The sequence below is a fragment of the Periophthalmus magnuspinnatus genome, chromosome 6 (genome assembly GCF_009829125.3).
Source record: "Periophthalmus magnuspinnatus isolate fPerMag1 chromosome 6, fPerMag1.2.pri, whole genome shotgun sequence".
NCBI classification, from domain to species: Eukaryota; Metazoa; Chordata; class Actinopteri; order Gobiiformes; family Gobiidae; genus Periophthalmus; species Periophthalmus magnuspinnatus.
The window spans coordinates 1,667,771-1,686,041 of record NC_047131.1 but is presented as its reverse complement, the minus strand read 5'-3'; positions in this window follow the sequence as shown (position 1 = coordinate 1,686,041).

The window sequence follows — 18,271 nt, the reverse complement described above, 5'->3', positions numbered from 1 at the left end:
TAAACATTCTGCCATAGACATTTAACCCACTTTGCCTAGTATGAATGCAGCGTGTGCATAGTCACCTGCCTATCTTTGCCACTCACACAATCTGTTTCAGCTTTCCCCTCCAGCACCATCACTCCATCTCCCACGCAGCAGCAGAATCATCAGCCCCACAGCCTCTCCTTCCCTTCATCACTTTGCCATTGTCTCATTCTATTCAATTATAAACTAGTTTTATATTTGCTTTTTTACTTGTGTTTTTTCAAGTCTCTCCTCGTTGCAGAATTACTTCCAGTCCAGACTTTAAAGGGCCCCATATTACCTTAAAGGGCCCATATAACACTATGTTCTGACCTCTGTTCTAATGTTGTTTGCTCATCACAAACAGACCTGGAGTTGTTTTGTTTCATTCACACATGTTTAACATACAACCCCTTCTCTCAAGCTGAAAACACTTTGCTCCACCTTGTGATGTCATGTGGTGATAGAGGAAGTGCTACAGTGCTGTGTTTTTAAGGGTCCATACACCTTCACTAGACTCATTTGGATCATTTCAGCTCTGGAATTGCCAATCTCTACTCAACTAAAGGAGCGGGACAGGGGTGGGACAGGGGGACAGGGAGACACCTCAAGGTAAAACAAGCTGTCAACTTGAAAACAGCCACTTAATGACATCACAAGGTGGAACAGAGCATTTTGAGCTTTGGAGATTAGACAGACTAATAATAAAGAGTTACTCAAACATGTGTGAATTAAACAAAACACAACTCCAGGTCTGTTTTTGAGACAGTAACATTATAAGGGTCCATTTTGTATAATATTGGACCTTTAAACAACACGTTTAGAGCAAATATTGCCATAAATGTTCTCACTCCGCCATCTTCCTCACACTGAGATCAACAGCTGCATATCAGATAAGCCCTCGCCTGAATGCTGTTGTTTATTGGCACACATCCTGACACATCACACACAGTAGAGCCGTACTGAATAATGGAAGATGCTCACACAGAGAGGGCTCACTACGGCTCACTGTGGCTCTGTGCTCGGCTCGCGCAGACGAGAGGCAGAGACAGAAGAGGAAATCTGCCACTTCAGAGCCACGGCCCACAACAGCTTTCATCACAGCAGCCATTTAAATATCTCATTAGGGAGACGCCATGAACGAGAGGATCTGCACTGATCAAGGAGGAATTACAAATATGATAGTGCAATGTGTTACAAGAACATAGTGACGACGCAAAACGTGAATGAATAAACAGGAGCAGAGATGATGTCACCAAGGCTCGGTTTGCTCTAGTTCTGATTTTCAAAAAGTTTCAAAAAATTTCCAAACTCTGCAAAGTATATAAACACCATAAAGTGTGTAAAGAAGAGAACTGAGTGAGTGTGACGTCACCCACAGCGTTTGGTTCCAAATGAAGCTTCCATGTTTAGAATTTTGATCATGAGTATCATAGCAACCAAAGAGCCAATCTGGGCCGAGGCTGTTGAAGGTAACGCCCCTTCTGACCTGTACTGCTGGTTTAGAAGGGAACGGGTTTTCATATCTTGATTTACAGAAACAATAATGAAATAAACACTCCAGAATCTTGTAGAGCGAGTTAATACGAACAGTTAAGACCAAAATGAGGAGTCTGACAGCAGCAGTTACAGAGAGAGAGGACACAGTTTTTCAATAGAGAGTGAATTGTTGATGGGTTGATGGAACTGGAAGCGCTCCTATGATCGCTTCCTGTTTGGAGGTTAGCTAGGTCCATTTATTCTATGACAAAGATACAAAAGTGTACAGAAGCCACTCAAACTAACATTATGGACAGAATGAAACAGCAGCGCAATGAATCCAAGTGGAAGATGAACAGGCCAGTGCGACAAGGAGGCCATGAGTCTGACAGAGGCACAGGACAAACTGATTTAATGCACTGAAGACAGAAGAGCAGGTGGAGAAGGCTGTGGACAAGTGGAGGCTGACACTAGGCAGATAATGGCAGAGGAGGTGCAGGGCCGTAACATCAGGCAGTACAAACAGGGCACTTACACTGAGCCCCCAGGCTCTGAGGGGCCCATTAAGATCCACCCCTGTGGTTACTGCTCTGTGTCATCACGCACTTATTATGATGTAGTAAGACTTGCTCACAGTATTACAACAGTGACTCTGTGGAGGGCAAATGTGTGAGCACTGTGCTGCTCTGGCATGGTTTAACTTCTGAAAAAAACATTCCCTCTGTCTAATACTGCAGTGTTTGTCTACACGTGTATGTACACGTGTGTATACACCCGTACATACACTTGTACATACATGTGTGTTCAAAATACGGCCCAGTACCACAGCTTGCACTGGGCCCATGAGCACTACCTTCCATCAGTGTAAACCAGTGTGATGAGACGCTATAATAAATATTTGCTTTATGTTTAATTGTTTGATAAGATTTGAGATTCCTCACCTTCTGTTTTATTCTTTCTTATTGTGTTGGTTCTACAGTGAGGCACTGCAGAGTTTGAACAGAGTTTTCTCTGTGTTGTTTCTAATGTCCTGTTCAGCAGGATTAAACCCACAGGCTCCTGTGCTGCTGCGGAGACTGTGGGAGACAGCAGCACATCTGAATATGAAGCACTCATCACAGCCCTGAGGAGACATCTTTGAGCCCGACTCTTCTGCCTCGGAAGTCAGTGGCATCGCTCCGTCAAACTCACATCTCGCTTCCCGCCTTTCTTTCATTCCCCTTTCTGAGCATTCCCGATCCTCCCACAGCCCGGAGCGCCGAGCACAGCCCCTTTTAGAGCACGTCCGCTCTAGACGGGAAGAGGGGGCGCATCCTGGGCCACCCTCACCAGGGAAAGTGACAGCACGGATAATTGGCACTAATCAAGTGAGCGGCGCATTCACTAAGTCTGTATCTACACAAAGAGAGTGACCCTCTGCAGCGCCCACGGCCCAACATCTCCTACACAAGTCTGTCAATGCTGGTGCCACAGTCATCAGGCTTTGGTCAATATGCAAAGACGCGGAGCAGGAGGAGCGGGAGGAGCGGAGGGAGGGGGCGCTTCCATCTCTCCTGGAAACTGGGATGTTATGAGTGCGTACTACATAATTCTTTTTTATAACAGCTCTTACAGCGATGGCTTTGAATTACACAGGACTTTTTGTCAAAAGTGAGCAGAAGATAAATCAAAAATTCATCTGAAGAGCAGGGCGAGGCGAGGATACCTCTGGTGGAACCAACATTTGCAAAAGTTCTATCTCCTAAAGCAATTATTAGCGGTGATAGTTTGACATGTACCAGAGTTGTCAACAACTGACTTTAAACAAAGTACAAAGCAGGAGTAAACAGAGCCGTGGGCTAAATTAACTTGGGGGACTAGCCACCTCATGAATTATAAATGCCCATTACTGCAGCGGCACCAGGAGGCGGCTTGGGAAGAGTCTAACCTATTTTCACAGCATCTAAAAGTCAGCTCCCACACAGGCGCCAGCGAGAAGGAAAAATGAGCTTGTTATTTAGTAAACGAGTTGTGTAATTTCTAAATTGTAGCAAACTAAGCGTGGAACACCCCCGGGGCCTGTGTCATCTGCTCAACATGTTTGCCGACTAACTGCCATTCATTTGCAAATGAGCTCCCTCCCAGAGCTGATTTTAATCCATCTCATTAGCAAAGTGGCCCATGCGTAAAGCTGCTGCTGTGTCTGCTTAATCCAGGACGGTCCAGTGAGCAAACATCTGAAACAAGGTCCAAGAGGAGGCCAGTCAGAGCGGAGGCCGGTCAGAGCGTAGGAAGGGGTCAGAGTCGAGGCCGGGTCAGAGCGAAGGCCCGTCCAAGCGAAGGCCGGGTCAGAGCGGAGGCGGGGTCAGGTCGGAGGCGGGGTCAGAGTGTAGGCCGGGTCAGAGCGAAGGCCGGGTCAGAGTGTAGGCCGGGTCAGAGCGAAGGCCGGGTCAGAGCGGAGGCAGGTCAGGGAGGAGGCCGGTCAGAGCGGAGGCGGGGTCAGAGTGGAGGCCAGGTCAGAGCAGAGGCCAGTCCGAGCGAAGGCCGGGTCAGAGCGGAGGCTGGTCAGAGCGAAGGCCAGGTCAGAGCGCAGGGGGGGTCAGGTCAGAAGCTGGGTCAGAGATGGTCAGAGCAGAGGCCAGTTAGAGCGGAGGCGGGGTCTGCGGTTTGTGACACAGCCTGCCTAGATAAATTATCATTTTTATAAACTTGAATTAATTTGATCTCATGCTTAAAAAAACATATTACAGTTCTTCTTTCAAACTGAAAACACTCTGTTCCACCTTGTGATGTCATGTGGTAATACAGTAAGTACTCCACTGTTTTTCCACACACCTTCACTAGAATCATTTGGATCATTTCATCCCAGGAGTTACCAGTCTCTACTGAACTAAAGGTAAAAGGAGCTGTTAAACTTGAAAACTACCACTTCATGACATCACAAGGTGGAACAGAGCATTTTGAGATTTGGAAATGGAGACATGTATGAGTAATAAAGGGTTACTCAAACATGTGTGAAAGAAACAACACACAACTCCAGGTCTGTTTTTGAGGAGAGAACAGCATTAGAACATGACTTAAAGCTCATAATGAACATTTTTGTGTACCTTTAGACCTTTAAGATTTGCTCCACAGATGTGAGTGACTCACTGGAAAAAGCCACTCCCATTTGAAAAATATTTAATCGCTCTTGTCCCTTTAATCGTGATGTCAGCCTGTATAGGCCTAAATCTTTGAACATAGCACTGATGACATCATGGAGCAGAGAATCAATATAGGCACAAAGAAATGTATTGGCACTGTCCAATCTCCAGACTCAGTTTAAACACTCAAACACCTCGAGTGACAGCAGGACTGGAGCCTCCCCTGTGTGAGCGAAGCCAGAGGAGGTGTCTGAGGCCCTGGAAGAGGGACGGAGGGAGGGAAAGAGGGAGAGAGAGAGAGGAGGTGTCTGTCTAAGGCCCTAGAGCCTCCCCTGTGTGAGTGGAGGCAGAGGAGGTGTCTGTCTAAGGCCCTGGTGGAGAAGGACCAGGATGTGGACTCCAGCTCAGCCCAAAGACATGTCCACAGCGTCCACAGAGAGACAGAGAGTGACTGAGAGAAAGGGAGGGAGAGAGCCTCAAGACACGTCAGCTCAAGTCACTGATCATCAAGTTCTTACAGATGGGATGGGTGAATGAAGATAATGCTGAGCTACTATGGACAAAACATGTAAAAACAATACATGAATCCAGTAATGCACATGTATGAGGGCGCATGTATGAGGGCGCATGTATGAGGGCGCATGTATGAGCGCGCATGTATGAGGGTGCATGTATGAGGACATGTGAATGAGGGCACATGTATGAGGGTGCATGTATGAAGGCACATTTATAAGGACACATGTATGAGGGCACATGTATGAGGATAAATGTATGAAGGCACATGTATCAGGGCACATGTATGAGGGTGCATGTATGAGGACACATTTATAAGGACACATGCATGAAGGCACATGTATGAGGGCGCATTTATGAGGGCATTTGTATGAGGTTAAATGTATGAGGGTGCATATATGAAGGCCCATGTATGAGGACACATGTATAAGGGCACATGTATAAGGGCACATGTATGAAGGCACATGTATGAGGGCACATGTATGAAGGCACATGTATGAGGGCACATTTATGAAGGCACATGTATGAGGGCGCATATATGAAGGCCCATGTATGAGGACACATGTATAAGGGCACATGTATGAAGACACATGTATGAGGGCACATGTATGAAGGCACATGTATGAGGGCACATGTATGAAGGCACATGCATGAGGGCGTATGTTTGAGGGTGCATGTATGAAGGCACATGTATGAGGGCACATGTATGAGGGCACGTGTATGAGGATAAATGCATGAGGGCACATGTATGAGGGCACATGTATAAGAGCACATGTATGAGGGCACGTGTATGAGGATAAATGCATGAGGGCACATGTATGAAGGCACATGTATGAGGGCACGTGTATGAGGATAAATGCATGAGGGCACATGTATAAGAGCACATGTAAGAGGGCACATCTATGAGGGCACATACATGAGGGCACGTGTATGAGGGTAGATGCATGAGGGCGTATGTATGAGGGTGCATGTATGAGGGCACATGTATGAGGGCACATGTATGAGGGCACATGTATGAAGGCACATTTCCCTCTGCCGTTTGTCTCATGAACACTTTATAATATTTGTACAAAACTGGACACTTTATAACACCGGTCACTTTAATAAGTCATGTTTGCACTGTTGTTCTGATGCTGCTGTTGTATATATTTTCTACCTTTAAGTATTTTATTAGATTTTTAAGCATATCTTTTTTTTTTTACTTCGTGCATGCCCTTATTTGTATTTGTATTCATTCGGTGTGTTTTTATGTTTCACTTTATCACCAAAATAAGTTCCTAGTTTGTGAACTTTGTTCACAAACGATGGCAATAAAAAGATTCTGATTCTGACATATATGAGGGCACATCTATAAAGGCACATGTATGAAGGCACATGTATGAGGGAGGCACATGTATGGGGGTAGATGCATGAGTGTGTATGTATGAGGGCGCATGTATGAAGGCACATGTATGAGGGTAGATGCATGATGGCGTATGTATGAGGGCACATGTATCAAGGCACATGTATCAAGGCACATCTATGAAGGCACATGTATGAGGGTAGATGTATCAAGGCACATGTATGAGGGCACATGTATCAAGGCACATGTATGAGGGCGCATGTATGAAGACATTCACGTAGACTTCAGGGCAGGGGAGTCATAAGTGCCACTGTGTCCATAAACATAGAGCTGTGATAGGACCAGCAGACTGCACTTAGTCCTGTCTCACACAGATACACTACATTTCAGATCCTGCTCTTCTCTTCTGTTCATCTCTTTTACAATTTGCAGTCTTTGCAGCCTGTGCCGCATCTCTGCTCCTTCAAAGGCCCAGTAAACACAATCCAGTGAAACAAAGGCGAGGCAGGATCCAGTGCCAGCCTGTGATCTGCTCTGCTCACAGAGTGATTGGCAGCTGGAGTGCCATCCGAGCTCAGCGCTGCTCTGTCATTGTAGTGGATGTTAACCAATATATATTCAACACTCTTTTTAGACGCACAGTTGTGAGGAATGCTCTTCAAGCATCCGGAGCCACTGCAGCGGAGATTCCAGGAGAGACTTGAAATAGCACCTTTTGAGTCGCTACACAACAACATCCCCCCAGCTGTTTATCAGCAACAAATAAACTAAAATAACTCGAGTTTGTTTTGAATTGAAAGTCTCCTTAAATGAAAATAAACAGCGCTGCAGCTATGCGCTGTGGAGCGCTTTATATTTATATATACTATATTTAAGGTAGGCATGAATATTTCATCTCCTCTTATTTCTGATTGTTCTGACACGGCACAGAATTATTTATTAACCTGGACAGGGTCAGGCGTCTGTTGTGCTTTTATTATGGGTCACTATGCAAATGTTCAGACTCAACTTGGATCAAAGTCTTCAACTCTGAATAAAATCATCAAGGTATGTGCTGTCATAATTGTCCAACATGCCTGGAAGACACCGGTAGACACGGGGAGACACAGGGAGATACACGTAGACACACAGGGACACAGGGAGACACAGGGAGACACACGGAGACACAGGGAGACACAAAGAGACAGGGAGCACATTCCAAATTCATCTTCATGTTTTGCATAATGCCACACTTTGTGTGTGAGTGAGGGGGGTTCAGCTTCAGTGTCTCCAAGTCATTTTGTTTATCATTCTGATTCAAAGCTGGTTCCATTATGTGTGAGAGCTCACAGGGGAGTGGCTGACAGCACAGAGCAGCACTCCATGGGCAGGTCATTACCTCAACACTCCTCCACGCTCTCAGGACAATCAGCCTCACCATACACTACACTGTTCTGATAATGTGATCATGGTGCTGTATTTGAAATCACATAATGGATAATAGTAAAGGGAATTCTCTTTGAATATGAGCCCATAATAGAAGCTCAGGACAAGCATTTGTTCTCACTTTAGAATCCGTGTGGTGTAATCACAGGTCTGTGTGTGTCAGACATGATCGGTGTTGATACAAAGGGGACTATGTAATCCCTCAGTCGTCCAGGTAAGATTTCTTTTACTAAAGGGACTTTTATTCTGCATTATAGATATAGGCTAATATTTCCAATCAGTGTTGTCACATTAAACCAGATGTGTGGTGACGTTCCATTTCTAGACCAGTACCCGATAACTGTTGTGCACCTGTAGTTTGATTCAGCAAACCTCTGGTTAGTGGGGGAAGGGCCAAATATCATGAAGTATTATTATAAAAACACCAAAACAGCCTGAGCACTCCACAACAGCAGTGTTCTCACTCTTAATGTGAAGTATGACTGAGGTAACTCTATATGAGTATGTTTTGTACTTTTACTATCTCTGAGTAAAGCAGATTGTGCCCAGGCGTCACACTCTGCCTGGGCTTTCATGATGCTCTATGTGATAGATTATTTAGTACAAAACTGTAGTTCTGGAATTAGTGCGAGCTGCAAACCCTGTGCAATAACAAGGGAGAGCGGTCTGAGGATCTGGAGATGTTTTTGAAGAGCGGGAGTAGCCACGGGCGAGAGCAGCTTTGAGAACGCGCTCCTAATGATGTGCTTCCTCTCCCCGAGTACAGTTCTCCAGCGCCCGCCTGCTTTTAGCCAGAGAGGATTCCACTCTCTCTTTGAAATCAAATGTAAGTATATATTTAGTCTCCCAGTTAAAGGCGTGCAGGCCAAAACAGAAATCCAAATTTGTGCTTTATAAAATTGCATGTTGACGCTTGGCGATTTCCAAAATATTAACAATATATTTTACAAGCAGTATCTGGAGGGTTGTGTAGCTTTACTCTATGAAATGAAATAAATTAAAAAAACAGACTCATGACATGATTAAGTTGTTTCCTCCTCAAAATATATGTGGAGACCATAGACTGTATAATGGACTAAGTGAGTGTGACGTTCAACAGAAAGGTGAGAGTGAAAAAGTGTTGGCTAATGCTAGTTAGCTTGTGATGGCAATTTTATGTGAGAGAGACTTGTTTAACAGCACAAATCAGTCAGCTCTTTCTGGTCAGATTGTGTTAAAACAAAGCTCAAGTCTAACAGAGCCTCAAACAGAGCAGGGCCTCTAGTTAGCATCACACCTCCAGGGAATGTTGATGCCATCAGCTGCAAAGTATCAATAGTATTAGATTTGAGAGTGTATCCTGCCTTTGCCTCACACACATGATCAGTGCAGAGTGTAGCTGGTGTTGTTGGAGTTACCTCTGGCGTCGGCTCCTTTGACAGCGGCTTGTCTGGAGGCTGTGATGAAGACTGTGATGAAGACTGTGGTGAAGACTGTGATGGCCGCTGACGAAGGGCTGCTTCAGGAGTGCGTCTGTGGGCATGCCTTTGATCACTCCTCCCGTAGACTCCACCTACGGCAGCGCGGCTGATCACACTTCCTGTCTTTGTCTTATGTGCTTTCTTCCAACAAGCGTCAGATAGAAAACTAGACAGAAACGCCCTGAGAACATGACGCCTGGAGCCTGCGGTGGTGCTCGCAGTTTGTCTTCTACAGCACATTTGCTCATGAATGTTTCGATTGCCAAAGTTGCTCCAGGACAAAATCCTCTGACTTCAAATTCTACACGATGAAATGTAGTTTGCGTATAACAAAAGGTTAAGCTAAAACTTTTTTGTTCCCATAGGAAATTTGTTCACTGTCTGCAATTCTTCACTGGTTCTGGTGGAATTTTTCCAGAGCAGTGGGTGAGTACAGTGGGGGACCTGGGAACCCCTTCTTCCAATCTCCAGCCAGGTTTTTTGTTAGGAAAATGCAGATAGAGGTTAGGCTGATGTGCAAAACTGGAGGAAACATCTAATACTTTGCAGTGACATCACGCTGGAGAGGTTCTACATGTATGTGTGTGGAGGAATGTTCAGCAGTTACCATGGTAACACAATGCACACATTAGCCATAACGAAACGATACAAGCTAAAACTTTTTTAAGATAGTCTGGAAACTCAAGAAAAAATACAAAATGTATTTAAACATTACAAAATGTATTTAAATATTTTTTATTTAAACAGTACATTTTCAGGAGCCTGTGATCAATCCGAGCATTCATGGTCCTGTTTAGGAGTTTGATTTTCCTCAAAAAGGTGAGAGTAACTAACTGAAAAACTGTTGGCTAATGCTAGCTAGCTTGTGACTGTAATGTTATTTGAGAGGGACTTGTTTAACAGCACAAATCAGCTCAACTGTTGTAGTTTAGATAAGTCAACTCGTTATAGTCAGTTTGTGTTAAAATAAAGCTCAGATTAAAGCCTAACTTAAGTGACAGAGCTTCAGACAGAGCAGTGCCTACAGTTAGCATCACCACCCCAGGGAATGTGGATGACATCAGCTGCAAAGTATCAATAGAAATCCAGCTACAGTAAACACTGAGAGAACATACTGAGTTCTGCTAAGTTCTAACTCCTGTGCCCCATGTCACCCTGCTCCAAATGATGAGAATAAGAGATGAGAATAAAACGTTTAAAGATTCAATTAACACAATTTGAATCAAATCAAGACCCAATCATTGATCCAAATTGCCAATGATAAACGAGTTTTTAAAAAGTCCCCATCCTTTTTCAGTTAAAGTACGTGGTTTAGAGTTCAGACTTTGGACTAAATATGACTATTTTATGTGTAACAACGGTGCTCATTAAATTAGCATTAAAAGAGGGAGTATTCTGCTAAATCATTTTTTTGAGCTTCCTCCCATGTTATAATGTTGTTTCTGCATCAAAAACATGCCTCAAGAGGTTGTAGGTGTCATCCATGCATGTTTGAGTAAATTAGCAATCTCTCCCAAGCCCTATTCGACTCCTCCTTACGGTTAGCTGTAAGATCCTGTACAAGGCTCCGCCCACAAGCCTACTTTACCCATGGCCCCACGTGACAATTCTCCATAAATATACAAAAACATGATACAAAACTATACACAACTTGACAACCTGATGTGATGTGCAGTAGTTTTATTAGTGGGATGCAGCTGAGTGTTGTGATAGAGCTCTGAAGGGGAATGACTTAGCACAGAGAGGGGAGGAGAGACTCGGTGTGTCAAAAACAAAAGTGAAATTTATTAAACATGTTAATAAAAACATTGAAAGGAAACATGGTGATGTAAATATGTTATGTGTTACACTTAATACCCCATAGAAGTCAAATGTATAAATGTATAATTCTGTACTGAAATTTCCAATCTCTATGAAAAAAAGTTAAAAGGTAGCAATTCACTTGAAAACTACCACTTGATGACATCACAAGGTGGAACAGAGCATTTTGATCTCTGTAGATGTTACAGACTAATAATAAAGAGTTACTCAAACATGTGTGAATGAAACAAAAAACAACTCCAGGTCTGTTTTTGAGGAGAGGGGGGCATTAGAACATGGATTAAAGCTACAAGAGTCAATTTTGTGTAATATTTTGTGTAAGGGGAAAAAAGATCAGTCTCTTGCCCGTTTTACCCAGGCCCACTTTAGGTCCCATTGAAATCCACTATCTGTCTGTCACTGAGTGTGTCACCAGAGCTTTGTGTCTTTCATAGCGCACCCAAAAAAGACCAATCTTCCAGGAGCTGAAAAGAACGGGATGAATGGTCAAGAAAACAAGTAAACAGAGTAAACACAAGGCTATTAAAAAGCTGGCCCTGCTCTATTTCAGTGGTCATTTCCATATGCAAGGCCACCTGAGGACGACTCCGCCACAGCCAGCTCCTCACACAGGGGTTTTGACAGGGACACAAACGGACGCACATCTCTGAGACCTGAGCACAAGGCGAAGCTCTCATCTCCACAGACTGAAGCGCTGCCTCCACTTCCTCCTTCTGCAGACGAGAGACGACAGGGACAAACGCAGGGGCAGAATTCACCCGGTGTCGCTACGGAGACGCGATTTGTGTTCATGTGCATGGTTTCAATCCAAATTACAGGAAGTAGACGTTTGAATATTGAGGTTGGACGGCTAACACTAGAGCTTTGTTACAGCTTCTCCCAATTTACACAAAAAAACCCACATTTTTATATAGCAAATTCCACCAATGAACCAGTCACCCATACACAGACACTGGAGGCAAGAGGGGGTAAGTGTCTTGCCCAAAGACACAATGACACCATTCATCTGTGGGAGTTAGAATCGCACCTCCAACCTGTGGGTCAATGGATATGACCGCTCAACCAACGATGTTTATGTCAAGATTTGAGCAGTCAACTTCAATGGACAAACGCTCTACCAACTGAGCCACCGTCGCCATTACATCGTGAGATAGAGCCACGCCTCCTGGTCAGATTTGGTCGGAAACTGAGGTCTTTGTTAAAGTTGTAACTTAAAAAAAAGACCCTCATAACTGACAAGAGTGGGGGTGGGAGTGATTAACAAACTCATACCAAAGTACTGATACTTCAGACTGAGTTGATTCAGTTCTTGCAGTGACAGGAGAGTCCACACGGGGCGCAAAGGGTCTGGTGTCTCAGGCCCCAGGGTATTATGTGCCCAGAATTGGACCCTATTTCTGTTCATTTAAATTAGAGGGTGGCCCCCCGTGAGTGCAGTGCCTATGTAAAAAGAAATGCATTCCCATTAAATAAGAGTATAAGAAAGTACTTTTACTGATGTGATATGTGTATTTGTGTATTTGTAAAGAATCTTTCAAGTGTTAAGATAATTAAAAATATTTGTAACGTCTTTCACTTACAAGACGTTACATATACGTTTTCTCCAGTTTCTACAGTTTTTACATAGAAAGTGAACTGAAGCCAGAGTCGATGGAGCCGGAAGCGCACACTTAATCATTTCCTATTTGGAACGCGGGGGCTAGCAGGTTAGCTATGTCCATTTATACATCCAGTCTGTGGGACAAGTAAAGAAAATGTGTTTTTTAAAAATACATACCTGGTCTCTCTCATGCGTGAGTATTGGTATAATATTTATCTAACCCTATATCTGCTTGTCCACTGCTTGCGAAAGATGAAATGGATCAAATGAATTAAACAGCTTAATATCAGAAGTTATTTTTCCAAGACAATAGACCGGAGAGAATCAACCGCCATAAAAAGAAACATTTGGCATGGGAGTGAAATACGAAAACATCATCTTTCTGTTCTTCCATTCTCTGCTTCAAAGCCCTGTGAGGCACTTCAGGGTTAATTAACACAAAGCGAATAGTGAGTGATCCGGGAAGGTGAGGTGTCACATGGGAAGTGTCTACACAAAACTCAGCAGAGACGCCGGTGTTTTTCCCTTCAAACCCGTCTGAAAAATCCGCATCAACATCCAGACACCTTTCCAAAACTTTGCATTCGCATCGTCGGGAGCACAAAGGCTTGCAAACTTGTTATACACGATGTTCTGGTGATGATGATGAGGGAGATTCGGAGTCTCCTTTTACTGATACAAAACGGTTTAAAACGTAATAAGAGAAAAAATCACTGAGTTAATGAGTGGTTTTCAAGACCCTGTGAAATTGTCGGCTCTCCTCTTCCTCGCAATGGAAATGAATGGATGATCCGGAGTTATCCCGGACGCGCGGCTTGCTGTTGGAATACTGGGATTGGGAGCAGTAATTAACCGGCCCTCTTGTGGCGCGGCTGACATTTGGTTCATGCTCGAGTGTCTGGCCGCCTGATTTGCGTCTCTTGCATGAAGGTGAGGCCGAGGCGGGCGGCTGTACGCTGTGTAGTGTCCAGTTCGACAAGGACGCACCGTGCTTCTCCGGGAGGGATTATGCTTCCTGACAACACGGATTAGCGTTCCCGAGGGTCGTTTTTATCCATAGCCACGACACTGTTAGCATTGGGAAGTATGCCGTCTCTGTGTGCAAATAAACAGGGATATTTTCTTGAGCAAACGGCGTCGTCGAGTGAATGTTTGATGGGGATGTAACAAGATGCAAATTTAAGTTTCACAATATGACAATTAGTGACATCACTGAAAGACTAACCAGTCTGGTTATCTAAACTAGTTCAGATAGTGGATGATCAGAATGTTTCCAATTCGAATTTTGCTCTCGACATAAACATTGTTGGTTGAGTGGTCAGATCCATTGACCCAGAGGTTGACGGTGCAATTCTAGTTCCCACAGATGAATGCTGACACTTAACCCACCTTTCTCCCAGTGTGGGTCCTCTGTGCGGGTGCTCTTTACTCTACTAATAGATTTACAGTTTGATCTACAGCTGAAAAAGTTAAAAAACTCAGAATAATGTCACTCACAAATTTAAGATTCAGTGCAATAAACATAAACGTTTTAAGGTCATCCACACGTCCACTTGATTTTAACTTGATCTGGGCTTTTAATTATTTTATACTTTTTGAGTGCCCAGTTTTTTTCATCTTTGTATTTGAGACTGTTGACTGAACAGCGTCAAAGGACAAGCAGAACTCCTGCCCTCAAATTTGTGCATAAATGTTTCTTGTTTATATTGTCACTGTCCTGGTCTGTTTTCAAAATGGATGTCGAGTCTGGAATAAAGGTGAACTGAGAGAATCTTATGACACTGAGTCGAGTTCATATGACCTACAACAAAACCCCTTTGGAACAATCTGCACCACAAAAACTGCCACGCAGTGAATGGCACAAGTTTGATATTGACATATAATATTGCGATATAAATGTGGTGATGTCGTATTGTTAATGTGAGCAGTTGTTTCGATATATCACCAAGAGTATTTTTTGGTTTGGCATTGGTTTAGCATTTTTTTTGTAATTACTCTGCTCTTGTTTGTTTATTTAGTGGAAGGAGACTAGTTGAAACGACTTGACATATTCACTGTTTTGATGATTAAAAAAATGTATTTTATATTACCTTTGTACTTAACTGGTTAGCACATAGCTGGTTAGTACATAGCTTGTCAGCATGTAGCTGGTTAGCACGTAGATAGTTAGTGCATAGCTGGTTAGTACGTAGCTGGTTAGCACGTAGCTGGTTAGCACTTAGCTAGTTAATACATAGCTGGTTAGCGCATAGCTGGCTAGTACGTAGCTGATTAGTACATAGCTGGTTAGTATGTCGCCGGTTAGCCCTTAGCTGGTTAATACGCAGCTGATTAGTACATAGCTGGTTAGTGCGTTGCCGGTTAGCACTTAGTGCTTAACTCGTTAGCACATAGCTGGTTAGCACATAGCTGGTTAGTACGTAGCTGGTTAGCACTTAGATGGTTTGTGCGTAGCTTGTTAGTACTTAACTGGTTAGCATCTAGCTTGTTAGCAATTAGCTGGTTAGTACATTGCTGGTTAATACGTATACATATTGCATGTTAGTATATAGCCGGTTAGCACATAGCTAGTTAGTACATAGCCAATTAGCATGTAGCTGGTAAGTACGTAGCTGATAAGTACATAGCTGGTTAGTACGCAGCTGATTAGTACATAGACGGTTAGCCCGTTGCCAGTTAGCACATAGCTGGTTAGCACTAAGCTGGTTAGTATGTAACTGGTTAGCACATAGCTGGTTAGCATGTAGCTAGTTAGCACTTATCTGGTTAGGAAATAGCTGGTTAGCATGTAGGTGATTAGGACGTTTCTGGTTAGTATATAGCTGGTTGGCACGTTGCCGGGTAGCACTTAGCTGGTTAGCACGTAGGTCCTTAGCACTTAGCTGGTTAGCATTTAACTGGTCTGTACTTAGCTGTTAGCACGTAGGTGCTTAGCATTTAGATGGTTAATATGTAGCTGGTTAGCACGTTGCCAGTTAGCACTTAGCGGGTTAGCATATAGCTGGTTACTACATAGCTGGTTACCACGTCACCAGTTAGCACTTAGCTGGTTATCACGTAGCTGGTTAGCCTCTGCGATGTCTTTGAACCCTAATTTTTGAATTTTTTAAAGGTCTATGGGAAAAATGAATGTAAAATGTACTTCCAGCACCAGAGTGGCTCCATGAGGCTCAGGCTTCACACTGTATTGTCCTGTCAAAGATTTCTTGTTCTCTGCCCCCCAACAGACGTCCAGCTCTACGACTCCCACACAAATGAACTCACGGGTCATATCTCTTGGAGCTTGTGAGCACATATTTTGACAATTCCCAAATTTATAACAGGCACCTCAATAGATTTTGTCTGCTGTGACACTCTGTTCTGATTTACGCCGAGAGGGAACACCTCGCCATGGTCACCTCCGGCGCTCGCCTTATTTAGCATGATTACATTAGCTATGCGCGCCCGGGTACAGCTAATGGATGCATCGAAAGCAAAGCAGTTTAATTAGCTGCCATTATTCTGTCTCCGCTAGCTGCTGCTCACATCTTACTTGCCACGGTGTAAATAAACATTAATATGCCAGCTGGATTAGTGGCTAGCCCTTCATGTTATTGCTATATCACTGTTGCTACACAGTCCACACATGGTAAGAGGCGGAGAGCAAACAAAGCAGCCAAAGATCATTAGCAGCACTTCACCTGGAAATATGGCGCTGGGAGTGGGCTCAGGACCGGGTCAGCAGTTATGAGGGTTATATTGATATGCAAGTTTAACAATGTGTTAGCATCAATGCACTTTTGACGCGTCGTCTTTAGAGTTTTTACTTATTACATCGTACTTGTGCTATTTCCAAACTAAGGTTAAGGCCAAAAACTAAAATACATTATTAAAAAGAGAGCTAGAGAGAGTTGCAGGGGTCAGCGAGGGCAGTAGTTTAAACAGGGACTCCCAGACTTCCCTCACCCCAGACATTTCCTCCAGCTCCAGAACAAAACAAGAAACTCAGTGTTAAGGTTTGTACTATTTAACTCTCCTGTATTTGTCCTCTGATCCGAAGGTCGGCAGTTTGGGTCAGATCCACTGACCCACAGGTTGGCGGTGCAATTCCAGCTCCCACAGATTAATGCTGTCATTGTGTCCTTGGGCAAGACACTTAAGCACCTTACCCCCAGTGTCTGTGTACATTGGTGTGTCAATGTGTGTGAATGGGTGGCCTGCAAAAATGTCTGGAGCTGCCTTTTATCAGTTGGGGTCCATGTACAAGCTCCTACTGCATATTTACTATTTAATGCAAATAATGAATCTTAAAAATGTTTAAATTAGTGTTTATCATCTCATTAAAACAGCAGCAAAATGGTTCTAGTGGCAAAACAACCCCAGTGAATCTCTTTTGGGAAACTGCAAAAGTTAGCATGTTCTCAGGGTCCGAAAGTCTCCATAACAACACAAGCACAAAGTTTCTTCCCCGGCCACAGTCTCGGAGGTGCCAATATTAGCGGGCACCATAACTATACATCCTTTAGCTCAGTTGCTGTTGTATGTAAACTCCAGCTACTGCACTGAAGTCAAGAACCCGGGCATCAAACCACTTTTTCTCTTGGAGCTGACAGGACGAGAACTCTTCAAAGACGCCAAACACTGAGGCCTGTACAGTGAGCGCGCCCATTGGTTCAACTTCTGGGGGTCTTTGGAGTGTCGGACAGTCTGAGAGCAGCGCCAGGAGACAGCGAGGCCTTCTCCGCTTCTGTCACTCCGACGTCGACTGGTACAAAGCCTCATCTTCCCCGTCTCAGTGTGAGCCTCATGAAAGGAAACGGCTCTGCTAATGCCACGGGCTCCTCAAGCACAAACTTCAGCTTTGGAGCCAAATGTCCTTCAGAGCGCTGCCAACTGCCCCCGGGCCAAGCTGCTTTTATTTACCGTATACAGCAGCAGCAGCTACCCCTCTGTGGTCTTAATGAGCACCCATATTCAGACAGAAGAAGGCACCCTCTCACTCAAGACGCAAGCGGAGCAAGGGAGGAATTAAAAAATCATAATTAAGAAAATATTAATCAGACTGGAGCTGTGCAGAAGGGAGCGTAGCCTGTAGGAGTTAGGGTGGAGGTGGTGGTGGTGCTGGAGGCCACACACACACAGCTTTAAAGGAGACCTCTGTGGCCCAACACTCCATAATTAAACAGAGGCAGTGAAAATGCTTTGATTTCAGTAACACAGTAGAAAGAGAGTGGGTTTCTGGGTGCTATAGTTCCAAATGACTAATATTGGCATTATGTAAATTTTCAGGGTAGCGTGGAACAAGCACAGACACATGGCTTTGTTTCTTTTCATATCAGCCCACGTAAAGACATTACATAATTTTATATTAATTAATGATTAATGATAGCACTAAAGGTGAGTCAGGACATTAGAAAAACAGTATCGCTACGTAACTACACATCAGCCTAAGTCAAATTATTTCTAAAGCACATTTAAAAACACCCACAGCTGCCCAAAGCGCTGTACAAAGGTGATATAAAGT